Below are 15,735 nucleotides of genomic sequence, written 5' to 3' on the forward strand. Positions count from 1 at the left end.
CATACATATTTTTTCCTTGGAGTAAATATTGTTTTATATTTTATTTTGATAGCACACTGTGTGGAATCCATGTGCTATTTAGTATTACTCTTGTTAGTCAAGTATTTTGGGTAATTAAGGAAAACTGCATAACATGCTAAAAAGAACACTAGAGCTCATTGTAGTGGAGTGGTTAGGTTATTGGACCTGGAGCTAGGAAGATCTGGATTCAAATTTCGCCCGAGATATTATCCAGGTAACCATAGTCATGTGACTTCAATCTCTTTGAGCCTGATTTTCATCATTTTTATAATAAGGAATATATGTATATGTGTTTGTGTATACTTGCCTATAGACCCTAATTCACTGGATTATTTCAAGGTTTATATATACACATATATATATATATATATATAATATTTCAAACATCTAAGTGCATTTTTAAACTTTAATATCTTAGAAATATAAATGCTACTAATACACAATAACATTCAAAAGTTTAATTATATTTATTTTCACTTAATTTTGTTGATTTTCACTTATTTAATTTTCCTTAAATTTAATTTTAATAAGTCAGAACATCTTTTCATTATGGATTATTTGTCAGTTTCTGAGTGACACTTTCAGATTGAACTATCATTAGAAGGGCCATGTTTTACTTTGCCATTACTTCATCTATTTTTTGTGGAGTTACCTATAAAATATTGTGTTTATATATTCAACAATGCCGTGTTTTCTAGATGATCAGGTTAGGATTATAAAATCAATCCTATTAGACACTGAGTAGCAATTATTCAAAGATTTTTACAGAGTTCAAAAATTTCAGCACAAGATAATGTATTGTTGAATTATAAAAGATATCTAATAAATACATTAAAATCTTACTTATCCTTTCCAATATAGGCAATGCTGTAGCTTTTGATAGATAGAAATACCCCAGCTATTGGGATGAAGATTTACTATCTGATAAAATCTGCAAGAAAAATTTGACAAAGGTTCAATTCTTGGATTCCACTTACCACTTAATAAATTTGCAAAGATGAAAAAAAAAAGAAAAGAACAAATGTGGAAGATTTGAAAAAAAAGACAAACTGATATGATTTTAGAGGAGTTTTGAATAAATCCAATTATTCTGTAAAGCAATTTGTAATGATCTAGAAAATGTTACCAGTGATGACTTTTGACTTAATCAATTAGTTGTAAAATATGTCATTTTTTTCTTTTTAACATCTCTCATATACTCCTCTCTTTCCAAGAGAGTAAATTTAACTTGGGCTAAATACACAGAGAAAATATGCTATTAATAGAAGATGCCAAATTTGAAAATCAATTACTAAAGCAATCAGCTTTATATATTGATTAATGTGAATACATGGATTATGCCTAGGTTATTGATCAGGGGGTCATAATTTTTAATTCGAATTAACTACTTATAAAAGAAAATGTTCCTGGCCTGGGGAAATGATAAAGAGTTGGACTACTGTAAAAATCTTGATCTCTCTTAACTGGCCAAAACAAGGATTATGTCCTAAGAATTATGCAGCTGAAGAACTATATTTGCTGGCAGAGAGGAATTCCCCAGTCTTTGTCTATTTAAGGTCCTAGAGAGATATGAGTCTGAAAATAAAAAAAACATAGCCTTTATACTAACATTAGGGTAGGAGACAAAGAGCTTCAGTAAAAGAATGAGACCAGAGGAAGTAGAACTAGAGTGAGAATCAGACCTATATGTGAGCACATCAAACAAGTCAAGTACAGAAATTGGGAAACCCACAACAGTTCACCTTGTTAATCATTCCTTATAGAACAATAGGATTCCATCAACATTATATACCACATTTTGTTCAGCTATTCCCCAATTTAGGGTCATCCCTTTAGTTTCCAATTCTTTGCTACCACAGAAAGTTCAGCTGTATATATTTTTGTAGAAACAGGTCCTTTCCCATTTTTAAAAATTTCTTTGGGATATAGAACTAATAGTGGTATTGCTGGATCAAAAGGTATGTATTGTAAAAAATATCATTATTTAAATTGCAAAGTTTAAATTCCTTTTTAGGAGAATTTTAGGTAAAGAAAGATGATACCTCTCTGAATTCAGAAACTGAACTGTTGGAGAAGACACCAGGAAGAAGCCTCCAGACCACAAGCTGTACAAGAATGAACATTGGGTGTGGTTGATTGAACATTTATTTGTATGTATACTTTCATGCCAGAAAGGGGACTGCCCCCTAACTGGCTTTTTGTCAATGCGTCCAGCAGTTATTGGCTTTGTTCTTCTCCTCATCCTCAAATTATTGTAATCTTTAAGTTAATTATGTTTTCATGATCCTTTTGGGGAAACCTTTTCCAATAAGAATCAAATGGTGAAATGTAAAAATGGACTTGAATCCAGGACTTCAATCCCCAGAAGTCCTTGCTCCACTTCCCCAGAATGTTTTGTAATATCACTGAATTCTCACCTGGGCCGAGATCGAGAACGGGGATTTAACATGATTGGAAAGGCTTTTTCGGTTCTTTCCTGTTTCCGCTTGCAAATAGTTCAAGTAGTTCTTGATCTTTGGCCCAGGTGAGAATTCAGTGATATTACAAAGCATTCTGGGGAAGTGGAACAAGGACTTCTGGAGATTGAAGTCCTGGATTCAAGTCCATTTTTACAGTATTATTTTATAGCATTTTGGACATAATTTCAAATTGCCCACCAGAAAGATCAAATCATTTTGCAACTTCACCAGCAAGGAATTAGTGTCCCAATTTTGTCACATTGCCTCCAACATTTATTATTTTCCTTTACTGTCATATTGGCCAATCTGATAGGTATGAGGTAGTACCTCAAAAGTTCCTTTAATTTGCATTTCTTTAATCAAGAGGAATTTAGATCATTTTTTCATGTGATTATTGAAAGCTTCAATTTCTTCATCTGAAAACTGCCTATTCATATCCTTTGACTATTTATCAATTGGGGAATGACTTGGATTCTAATAAAGTTGACTCAGTTTTATGCATATTTGAGAAATTAGATCTTTATCAAAGAAATTCATTGTAATTTTTTCACACTATGTTGCTTCCCTTCTAATCTTGGTTGCATTGGTTTTGTTTTTACAAAACCTTTTTAATTTAATATAATACAAATTATTCATTTCATATCTTGTAATGTTCTCTATCTCATGTTTCGTCATAAATTATTCCCTTCACCATAGATCTCTCTAACAGGTTAACTATTCTACATTCTCCTAATTAACTTAAAATATCACTCTTTATATTTAAATCATAAATCCATTTTGACCTTATCTTAGTGTAGGGTGTAAGATATTGATCTAAACCTAATTTTTGCCATGCCGTTTTCTAATTTTCTCAGCAGTTTTTGTCAAATAATGATTTCTTATTCCCCAAATTGGGATTTTTTTTGTTTTGTTTACTGAATACTAGATTGCTGAGGTCATTTATCCCTAGTCTATTCTATTGATCCAGCCTTCTAATTCTTAGCCAATATCAAATTGTTTTGAGGATTACTGCTTTATTGTACAATGTAAGATCTGGTACCTTTAGGCCACCATTCTTCAATTTTTTTGGTATTTCCCTTGATATGTTTGACCTTTTGTTCTTTAAGACAAATTTCATTATTATTTTTCTAGTTCCATAAAATAATTTTCTGGTAGTTTGTTAGGGATGACACTGAATAAGTAAATTAATTTAGGTAGGATTGATATTTTTTATTGTATTAACTAAGCATACCCATGAGTAATTAATGTTTTTCAATCTATTTAGATCTAATTTTATTTGTGTGAAAAGTATGTTGTAGTTGGCAGATAGATTCCTAAATATTTTATATTACCTAGAGTGATTTTTAAATAGAGTTTCTCTTTCTAACTATTGCTGCTGAATTTTGTTGGAAATGTATAGAAATGCTGAAGATTTAGGTGGGTTTATTTTCTGTCCTGTAACTTGGCTAAAGTTAGCAGTTACTTCTACTGGTTTATTAGTTGATTTTCTAGAATTCTCTAAGTACAGAATTATATCAACTGCAAAGAGTGATAGTTTAGTTTCCTTATTTCCTACTTTACTTACTTTTATTTTTCTTCTCTGATTGCTAAAGTTAGCATTTCTAGTAAATATTAAATAATAGTGGTATAATGTACTTTCTTGATTCAATCCTGATCTTATGGGGAAGACTTCTAATTTATCCCCATTGCAGATGACATGTCCTTATGGTTTTAAATAAATAAATAAATAAATTTAAATACATTGTTTTAAGGAATGGTCCTTTTATTCCTATCCTTTCTACTGTTTTCCATAGTAATGGATATTATATTTTGTCAAAGGCTTTTTATGTGTTTATTGAGATAACCATGTGATTTTTGTTAGTCTGGTTATTGATATGATATGATATGATATGATATGATATGATATGATATGATATGAAAACCAATTGATGGTTTTCCTAATACTAAACCAGCCTTCAATTCCTGTTAAAAATCCTACCTGATATTGGTGAATAATCCTTGTGATATATTGCTGCAGTCTGTTTCCTAGTATTTTATTTAAGTTTTTTGTGTCTATGTTCATTAAGAAGATTGGTCTATAATTTTTCCTTCTCTGTTTTTGGTCTGATTTGGTCTTTTTTTGTTTTAGGTAGTGACACAAATTTGGTAGGATTCCTTCTTTGCTTATTTTACCCAATAGTTTGTAGAGTATTTTGATTAATTGTTCTTTAAATGCTTGATAGAATTCACTTTTTAATTCATCTGGCTCTGGGAATTTTTTCTTGGGGAATTCATTGATGGCTTGTTCAATTTCTTCTGAGATGGGATTATTTAAGTATTCTATTTCCTTTCTGTTAATTTTGGCAATTTATATTTTTGTATATATTTATTCATTTCACCTAGACTATCAGACTTATTGTCATAGAGTTGGGTAAGATAGCTGCTAAAATTTTCTTTAATTTCCTCTTCAGTAGAGGTGAAATCACCCTTTTCATTTTTTGATTCTAGTAATTTGATTCTCTACTTTTGTGAATCAGATTAACCAATGCTCCAGTGGCAAGTTTATAAGTAAAATGTTTCCTTGAGGGATGGAGCCAAAGTCCAGGTAAAAAGTCATACTCATGGAGAAGCCAGAGGCAGTACATGGAAAAGGGTCCTTTTACAACAATTCTATAAAAGAGCTAAAGACAGAAAAAAAGAATAATTTGTCTTCTAGCCACAATGACAACACATGTCTACCATAAGGGAACTGCTAGTGCAATAGTGGTTTAATTAATTAATTTTCCTTTTACTGTCAACAATTTCTTGAAATTTTATCAATGCATTCAGCACAGTTGACCTCGTCACTCATTGTTCATATGAAATAATTGTCAGCTATGTTGATAGTACAAATGATAGAATACTTCAACTATAGCTGAAAATGTCATTTCAAACCCTGCCTTAGATGCTTTGTTGCATTATGCTGAGCAAGTCATGCAACAGCTATCTGCTTCAGTTTTCTTAGCTGTGAAATACATATAATAATAGCATTTACCTCCCAGCACTGAGGTGAGCTCAAATAAGAAAATATTTATGAAGCACTTATCAGAGTCCCTGACACATAGCAGGTATTTAGTACATACTTCTTCCCTATGACCCGACATTTTTGTTTTAATGACGGGAACATAGACTTAGAAACTAAGCCATATATGAAAGTACTTGGAAGTATTATGAGTATGAAAAAAATAATGAAAAGTTCAATAGTTGTCTCATATTACACCTTGAAAGGAATATCTTATTCTTTTTTTTTTTTTAAGTTTAAAGGTGTTTATTGGTAGTTGAAGGCACTGTATTTTACAAATTTAATTATTAGCATTTTACAAACATGGTGAAAAACTGTTTTACTACATTGTCATTTGAGTATTTTACAAATTAAATGTCTAATAGGAAATTTGGCAAGGTATTTTAAATCTTTTATTTACATTTTATTTCCCATTTCTTTTAATATTAACCTATTTTTAAGCTCTAGTTATATATATATATATATGCATACTCATGAGTATGTATTTTTGCATGCATATATCTATATACCTATTTATGTCTTGTCCTTTTATTCTATACAGTTTGTTGCTGTTCCCTCTAAGTATACTTCTTTTTGCTGCCCAGCTAATAACAACAGTTTTTAAGAGTTACCAATGACCTCTTTTCTTAAAGGGATACATATCATTTTAACTTATTGAGTCTCTTTAAAAAATTTTTTTGTTTTTTCCCCCTCTTTTTTAATTACCTTTTGATGGTTCTCTTGAGTTCTGTGCTTGGACATCAAATTTTCTGTTCAGGTCTGGTCTTTTCTTTATGAATTCTTGAAATTCTTCTATTTTGTTGAATGACCATAATTTCCCCTGTAAGAATATAGTCAGTTTTGCTGGGTAGATGATGATTCTTGGTTGTAGACCTAGTTCCCTTGCTTTCAGGAATATTGTATTCCATGCCTTTCTTTTTTTCAGTGTGGATGCAGCCAGATCCTGAGTTATCCTCACTGTGGTTCCTTGGTATCTGAATGACTTCTTCTTGGCAGCTTGTAATAACTTTTCTTTGGTCTGATAGTTCTTGAATTTGTCTATAACATTCCTGGGTGTTGTCAGTTGGGGATTAAGTACAGTAGATGATCTTTGGATTCTATCAATCTCCACTTTTCCCTCTTGTTCAAGGATTTTGGGGCAGTTTTCTTTAATAATTTCCTGTAATATAATGTCCAGGCTTTTTCTTTTGTCATGGTCTTCTGGTAGACCAATGATTCTTAAATTGTCTCTCCTTGAACGATTTTCTAAATCCTCTGTTTTGTGAATGAGATGCTTCATATTTTGTTCAATTTTTTCATTCTTTTGGTTTTGTTTTATAGTGTCTTGCTGCCTTGTGAGGTCACTCAATTCTTGTTGTTGTATTCTGGTTCTTAAAGACTGGATTTCATCCTTAGTTTTTTGGTCGTCCTTTTCCTTTTGGTCGGATTTTCTTTGGAGGTCATCTTTCATCTACTTCACCTCATCTTTCGTCTGCTTTGCCTCCTTTTCCAGCTGGTTGATTTTGGCTTTCAAGACACTATTTTCTTGTTTTAGTTCAAGTGCCTTTGTTTCCAGATGACTTATCTTAGTTTTTAAGTTCTTTTCCCAATTGTCTTCAGCCTCTCTTATTTGTGTTTTGAATTGCATTTTGAGTTCTTCCAAAGCCTGTATCCAATTCGCTGGGATTTCTGATTTTTTCTTTGCTGGGTCTTCCCCCTCTGTTTCATTCCCTCTTTGCTCATTACCTGTGCAGAAGCTGTCTATTGTAATTTCTTTCTTCTTTTTCTGTTGTTTGCTCGAGTTTATCCCTTCTTTGCTCCCCATATTTGGCTGTGCTCTTGCTCCTCTAATTTTGTTTTTGTTTTGGGGCTGTCAGTCTCCCCTCTTGGAGCTTTGTCAGGTCTCTTGGTACAGTCTCTAGGGGAGGAATGTTAGCTTCCCTGTTCTCTGGAGGCTTTTGATTGGATTGAGTTCAATTGGGTTGGGCTGTATGTGGTATGAAGCACTGAGGCTCTGAAGACTCCTGGAAGGCTGGGCTGCCCAAGCTCTCTCCAGTTCTCTCCAGCAGTTTCTCTGCTGTATGCAAGTGCCTTTGCCTGCCTCCCTAAACTCTGAGGAGTTCTGATGGGATTAGTTCAACTGGATTGGTCTGGATGTGCCTGAGGCAAGGGTGAGACTGGAGCCCAATGGAGGGACCCAGCTAAAGGCCCTTTTCTCCCTTGCTTCCTCCCCGCTGTCCAAGCTGGATGTTCTGAGCCTGGCGCCCCGCTGCTCCCAAGGTAGACCCTGCAAACCAGCACCTTTGCCTGCTCAGAGGTTCCTGCTGCTGCTGGGAGCTCAGCCCTCTGGGTTGTGGGGGAGGGGTCCTGGAACCTTCGCTCTGCCTTCCCCTTAGCCCTAAGTATTCTCGGATTCCGGCTTTTGGGGGGGTGTACCTTTGGATTTAAGTCCAGAAGGAGGGTTCCCCGCTTCTGTCCTGTTGTTCAAATTGAATTTCGGTGCCCTAGGAGCATTCAGTCTGTAACGGTAAGGAAAGGTCTTCCACGAGGTCTGAACTTTTGCTGCTTGCTAAGCTGCCATCTTGACTCCACCCAGGAATATTTTATTCTTAATCAGGGAGGTTAATAAACATTTTCCATTTCATAAAGCATGACAACAATTATCCTAAAAATTATGAGCTTTGTTTGAGTCCTCCCTCTTATTCCAATTATTATTACCTTTTCCTTTCCAATTTGTTTCAAATGACTATGATTAATAATTATTATGGAATGGTATCAAATAGATGTTACTTAGCCCTTGTCTGATGAATATAATTAGAAGAATCCCATAAGGGAAAAGAAGGGTATTGCTCACAGTTGTCTTTCCTTAAGCAAATAGTACTAATGGTAACTATCTGGATGTTATATTTTATGCAAATAAATACCTTCCTTCAGATGTTTAAAGCAATCATCTTTGCAAAGCTCTTTGTCTTGTTAGACATGAAACCAAATCAACTTTTCCATTCTTTCATGCATTTCTTTCTCAGCAGCTTTGGGTAAGAGCATCATGTAGATGAGAAGGGTTCCTGGATTATATCATCATAGTCTAAGATCTTATAACACAGGAAACAACCTGACAGGCTAGGAACTTGTAAGGGCATCCACACTTTATAATGATATTATTTAAAAAAAAAAGGTTCTGGAAGGGATAAACTGGAACCATGGGGCTAACTGAAACTGCAATATGTTTTATGTCATCAAGCCAGAAGCATCATCTTCTCTTGGGAAGGAAATCTCAAGATACACATTCTATATTAATATAACATGGGATAGTGCCTAGAGAAATCCTTGATTGGCATGAAAGGAAGTGGTAAAGGAAATACTTTAATTCATCATCCTTACTAAATCTGGTCATTGCTTTTCAATGATATATTCATCTAGTACAAGGAATCCTTTTGATATCATTTGTTTTCAAGCATAATATTTCTTTGTACTATAAATGTGTGCTATTGTGTCTCACTTAGCTTTTAAGAAAACATTTCTTGACATTTTCTCACTATTAGTTCCTGTATGCATGTATGTCCACATATATTTGTGTGAATATATTCATATATATATATATATTACATTATCTAGTTATCTTCCTATGCAAATTATCTATTCTTTATCTAAACTATTGTTTCATAGCATGTAGAGGTAGAAGAGACATTAAAGTTCTGAACTCTTGTGTCATAAATTTTAAAAATAGTCAAAGAGAATGTCTATGTTCTTGTTTATTCATTTTTTCATTGTGTCCAAATTTTTTGGACTCCATTTGGGATTTTCTAAGATATTGGAGTAGTCTTCCATTTCCTTCTCTAGCTCATTTTACAGATGAGGAGACATAGTCAAACAGAGTTAGTGACTTGCCCAGTGTCACTCAGCTAGTAAGTGTCTCAGCCTAGATTTGAACTAAGGAAGATGAATCTTTCTAATTCCAAACATAACACACTCCTTGCTGTATCACCTAGCTTCCCTATATGTGTATGACCTCACCATCAAGGATAGGATAGCAGGCACAAGTTCTAATTATTCTATTCTAATTCTATGTTTCTTGTTCCCTGATACTAAACATCCTTTCAAGTTATGTCTAATGCACAGGATTCTACACTAAATAATCAAGTTAGTTATTTAACTAATAGATTTAGAATTATTTAACCCTCTAACTTTATGTAGGAAAAAAAGTGATTTGCTGAAAGTGAAGTAAATTGCTCAAGATTCCTCAATCATTTAGGGACAGAATTAAGAACATTATGATCTTCAGGAACCATATACATATATCACTCAGAAATGAAAATAAAGAAAAAATATATTGACATACATTTATACATACGCACAGAGGCATACCTTGATATTTAACAGTGGTTTCAGAGCTCATGGAATTTTGTAGTCAATACATTTTGAATAGAACAAATTGTTTGTGATATTAAATACTCAATGGCTTGCTAAATCTTGTTGACTTCTCATTCTCTGGAAGTATATATATACCCAATGCATCTAAAAAAAAATAAAAGATCATATGTCAGTTCAGGTACATAAAGAAGAACTCAACACTGAGGAGCTGTGTGCAGGAGGAACTTCAAAGAGAGCCCAGCATCTAATGATGGGGGTTTTCTTCAGGTGAGGAAGAGGCAAAGAAAGATGCCCCCTCTTCTTTAATCAAAGAAATGTGTGCAAAATGAGTCAAATGCAAAACACTTGTTGAAAAATATCACCCTGATAAAGCTTTAATAAGCAGAATTATACATTTGTTAAATGACTAAACCATTTCCCATTTTGGAGGAATTTTGAATCACAGATAAAAACAACCATTACATAGGTTTCTTTGTGAAGGTTAAACCTGGTATATCTGAAGCAAGATTCAGCGGTGATAAGAGAAAAACTCCAGAAGGGCAGATGGCCTCAGGTTATGGAAGAGGAATTCTCTTCCATATAACAATTCTCCTCCCTACCATCCTCTTATGCCAAGAACTACTCTCGACACAGGTAAAGTTAAATTAAAATTATTTTATTTAATATAATTATTATTTTTTTAAATTTGTCTATGTATTATTAGTGTGTATTTAGCAAAATATAACTCCACTAATGTATATAGTGGTGTATAAAATCTAGTGTTTCTGAGTATCTGTTTGTACTGATTCAATTTACATTATTCCATAAGGGAAAGATTCATTTGGTACTCAACATTTTTTTTGGTTATCATGCCTTCTGGAACAAATTAATGATGAGTACCAAGGTACTATCTATCTATGTATCTGTCTATCTATATTATATACATATATACCTTGAAAATTATTGTTTTAGACTTCTTTCTCCATTATTTGTTCTTTGATATTTTACTTATTATTATTTCTGCTCATCCACCAATTTTAAAGTAAAGGAATCCTATTACAAAGGGAAAAGATTCATATTTCCATAAATTCAACCAGCAGGGCTAAATTAGGACAGTAGTTACATCATTTTCAAGTGCTAGAGACTTCCTTTATATAATGTGTTATTAAGCAAATATTATTAAAATAGATACATTTCAATAATGCTTATTTCTTTAATTGGAGAAACCAGTAAACTAAATTATTTTCTTTTTCTCTGAAGAAATTATTCTAGAAAAAATAAAATGTCAAAGAATTATACAGTTTCATTTATGTTTTCTTATTCTGAGGTAAGAATGATTTCCCTCTGCCCACACATGCTTTTCAAATTTTCTCAGTGATCCCAACCCTGTCCCCAAATGTGTATTCAAGACTTGGTAGATGAGAATTAGGACTTGTCAAATTCAAATCACAGTCTCCAGCTTGACTTGGAGTCAACAGAAGTGAGTTTTATTCCCATCTATTCCAGCTACTAGACATGACCTTAGGCAAAATGTTGTCCTCTGTTTTTTTAATCTAAAAGAAGGAAATAATAATCCTTGCATGATACCTTTTCTAGAGACTGGTAAGAGGTTGCAATATTGATTGGAGGAGGATTATGTGACCTTTATTTTTTTTTAATTTTGTACATATTGTTATAATTTTCAGTTATCATTTTGACATTTTGCAATTTTAATTTTCCCTATTCCCCAAAGGATAGGTAATATGATCTAGATTGTTCATATGTTATCTTAAGGCACATATAGTAATTTAAGTATTATCAACAAGGCAAAGGAACCAGGACAATCCTAAAAGACTCATCCCCCTCAGAAAAAGAATAACCACTGCCATAGATGGATCAGGGTCTGAATGAAAATGAAACTTATAATTTCTCATTTCATTTCCTCCATGAAATTTTCATTAGTGTAAGCAATATATTTCTTCTTTCACAACATGAAGAATATGGAAATATGTATTATATGATAATATATGTATAACCTGTTTCATATTACCTGCCTTCATTGAAAAGGGGAAAGGATAAGAAGGAGAGAGAGAACATGCATTATAATCTATCAGAAAAGAAATATCAAAAAGTTGTATTGACATGTAATCTGGAAAAAACATTCATTATAATAAAAAGAAGACTTCTCATTTGGAGTAGGGAAAAACTCAAAGGGGAAATAAAGTAAAAAATAATATGCTTCTAACACATATACACCATTTTTAGAAGATAGCTATGCTTCTTCCATTAGGAAGCTTTTGAGAATGTACTGAAAAGACATACTAACCCAATTCCTACTGCCTACAAACATGCCCATCTATCTACTATACTCAATTAAAAAAATTAGAAAAACCCTTCTCTTGATCCGAATAAAGCTATCAGCCTATATGTCTTCTCCCTTTGGTTGCTAAACTCCTTGAAAAGGTCATCCATAGTAGGTGCCATTCACTTTCCTTCTCCTCACTCCCTTCTTACCCCCTCACAATCCAGCTTGGAACCTCATCATTCTACTGCAATTAATTTTTCCTAAGTTACCAATGATCTCTTAAATGGTTGGGTTCTTTGTTTGTTTGTTTGCAAAAGTTTCTCTTTGGTTTTCAAAGACCCTCTTATCTTACTAGCCTTATTACACTTTGCTCTCTGCCACATACTCTGATCCAGTGCTATTCTAGGAACAAAACACTGCTAATTGTCAGCTCCAGTCATTTTTTCTGGCCATCAACCATGCCTGAAATGCTCTCCCTCCTCAATTATGACTACTGGATTCCTTGACTTCATTAAAATTCTGACAAAAAATGCTATCTGGAATAGGAAATTTTTTACAACTGCTCTTAATTCTAATGCCATCCTTCTCTCAATTATTCCTCCTTTATCTTTTATATAGTTTTGGTGTATATATATATGCTTGTTGTATCCCCCAATAAGTTGTGAGATCCTTGAGAAACTTTTACATTTTGTCTCTTTTTGTATCCCTAGCACTTAGCACAGTCCCTGGCACATCTTAAGTCATTAATAAATGTTTATTGACTGATTGACTCAAGGAAGAAGGAGGAGTTTGATTGGAGGAAGTTGTGTCCAGAGGAAAGACAAAAAGTAAAGGAAATTGACAAGAGAGATTCTAGGTGACAATGTGAGGAATTAAATAGAAATAATTTTCCAACCAAGCTGTGTAGAAGCCTGTAGAAATGTTCATACAGTGTTATTGCAACCATGTCATCACAAAAAGAAAAGTTTCATATCTTTTCCCATTTTAAGGAGGGGAGTATGTAAGAAGGTTAATTTTATTTAAAAAAGTTGGACTAGATTATTTTAAAATAGGGTCACCAGGAATTTTAATTTATTCCATAAAGATTTATTTATAATTTATTTACAAAATATAGAAAGAGTGAAGTTAGAAAATCAGAGATAGTATAGGGTAAGATATCTAGCTTAAGCATTAAGTAATTTACTCCCAGCCCCTGGCTCAACCTGGATGGGGGATTTAGTCCTTATCTTGGCAAATCTAAGGACCTGGGGATACAGGGAGCCTCTCTCAAGAGGATTGGCCTCTGCTGAGGCTAGTTTCTTCAGAAATACAGGAAAGGAGTCAGCTTTTTCACTCATCACGTGTCATTTCAAAGGAAGAGATTTAAGAACAGGCACAATAAGGACAAGGTCTCAGATCCAGTCAGCAGATTCTTCTTCAGCCTCCACTCCAAGTAGAACTCCCAGTAGAACTCACTCAGGAAGTTGTAACTCTCTTTTAAAGACACTTTCTTTTGTATCACTTCCTATGCCTTACCCTAATTTTAAATGTATCAATCACAGTTGAAGCTTTGCTTTAAAACTGTTTAGTAGTGGTTAGTTTAATTCTGATTTGTCACCAACTATTGCACACATGGGTCACAGAACTCCCCCACTCATGTGTGAATGAGGTGCTTACACCTTTGGTGATTAATTCTAAAAATGGGCAGATCTCCCCACTCAACTTTTAAATAAAGTGTTTACACTTTTGGTGAAAATTAAAGTTAAGGGTGTGGTCCCTTTAAGGATTTCACACTTTGATTTGATTAACTCCTTGGTTGGAGGGTAGAAGAGGAAAAATTTTATTGGAGAATAAGTATAGGAGGGGCAATGGGAAGTGGCTGATTTCCCCCTCAGGTAAAAAACTCTAGAATCACATATTTCTGCCACATTCTTCCAGGGAGCAGTTTTTGGACTGCTTTTTTGAGTTGCTCACATGTCAAAAAAGGTTTTTATAAATTATTTTTTTACCTTCTTTGGGCTGTGAAAGCTTTTTAGGGAAAAAAAAGAACCAGTTTTTTTTTCTTACTGTTGTTACTTTAACACTACTCTTCCTGATTGATCCCCCTAGGTTTTACTTCTCACTTAAGTTAACTGTAGAGACAGTGGAGTTTGGAAAAAAGGAAGTAGATTTTCTGTTGGGCAAGGAGGAGTATTTTACCCTTCTTAAGAGGGAGTGAAAGCTATTCCCCAGGTTTTTGCCCTCACAGCTAATTAAGAAATAGCACATTTGTTGCAGGTAAGGCAAAGATAGAATCTTATGCAGGTGAAAACCTGAGGGTCTGATGCTAATTGGGTAGTTTGTGTATGTGTACATGTGTGTGTGGGTGTTGGGAACAGTTTCCCCAAGTGAAGCCTCATGGTCCAGTCACTAGGATTAAAATCAGCTGTGCTAATTTTTTTAAGGGGAAAAACAAAAAGAAAAAAATTGAACTTACCTCTTGCAGCTGTGAAATGTAGATGTAAACAAGCTTTTAAAAGCTGCCTTAGGGATAGTAACAAGAGTAAAGGAAAAGTCAAGTAAAGTTATGAAGATTGAGGGTATTTCATCACAACTGCCATGGTTAGCCAAATAAAGGTAAGGGAGGAAACGTGGTTAATTTTACATAAAGGTTGGACTGGATTATTGGGTGTTCTCTTTTCCTCAAATTGTAATTTCAAAGTTGTTTGTGTTTACAAGATCTATTGGGGAGATTAGTCTTCCATGGATCTCAGGGGGAATTGTAATAATTAAAATGGTGGAAGAAATAAATTGTAGTAGATATAAGAGTGGGTGAGTAAATTGTGACTGCAGGAAATATGTTTTCACTACAGTGTCTTGTTTAAAATCAAATATAAGGTGGTCGCCAGGGAAATATTCCCAATTATGAATATATCCAAGTCAACTGGGTTTTATAGAGACTTTAATTCATACAAATGATGAATTAAAGAAAGAAAGAAAGAGTAAGAAAGGAATAAGTATGAAGGGCCTTAAGCCAACATGGCCTAGACCTGAGTCTTAATAGAGAGATCAGTCAGTCTTTAATCACTCACCACAAGACCTGTCCAAGCAAGAATATAGACACCAGTTCAGCCAGCCATCTTTCTCCAGAGAGGGATTCTTCTGACTGTCCTCAAGAGACTTTTTCTTTTCCTTATATAGGGAATTTTTTCCTTTGTCACCTCCCCTAAATTCTTACATCTACCAATCACTGTAGATGTTTTCCAAAGGACAGCCCATTCTGAATTCACAGCTGAGTAGATTAATTCTTTTAGTAATCCAGCCCTGAGTAGGTTCTCACCTTTTTGTCCTGGCAAATTTACAAGTTGCCTGACATTTAATAGGTACTTAGCACCCCTTTCTAAAAATAGGCATGGCTTAAGTATGGGTTTAAGTACTTTCCATTGTTCAGCAAGGAGTTTTCTCCCCAAAAAGTCTTAAGTATGGGTGGAGTAGAGGTCTTTCCATTTCTGATCCAAGTAGAGTTCTCACATTTTAAATGGGGAATGTTCCCAGTAGGGAATTGTTCCAATGGAGAATTCCCCAATGGGGAAATTTTTAACATTCACAAGTCTGAGAAATTGCAAGATTCACAAAATGTATAA

Source organism: Monodelphis domestica, chromosome 5 (genome assembly GCF_027887165.1).
Source record: "Monodelphis domestica isolate mMonDom1 chromosome 5, mMonDom1.pri, whole genome shotgun sequence".
Taxonomy (NCBI): Eukaryota; Metazoa; Chordata; class Mammalia; order Didelphimorphia; family Didelphidae; genus Monodelphis; species Monodelphis domestica.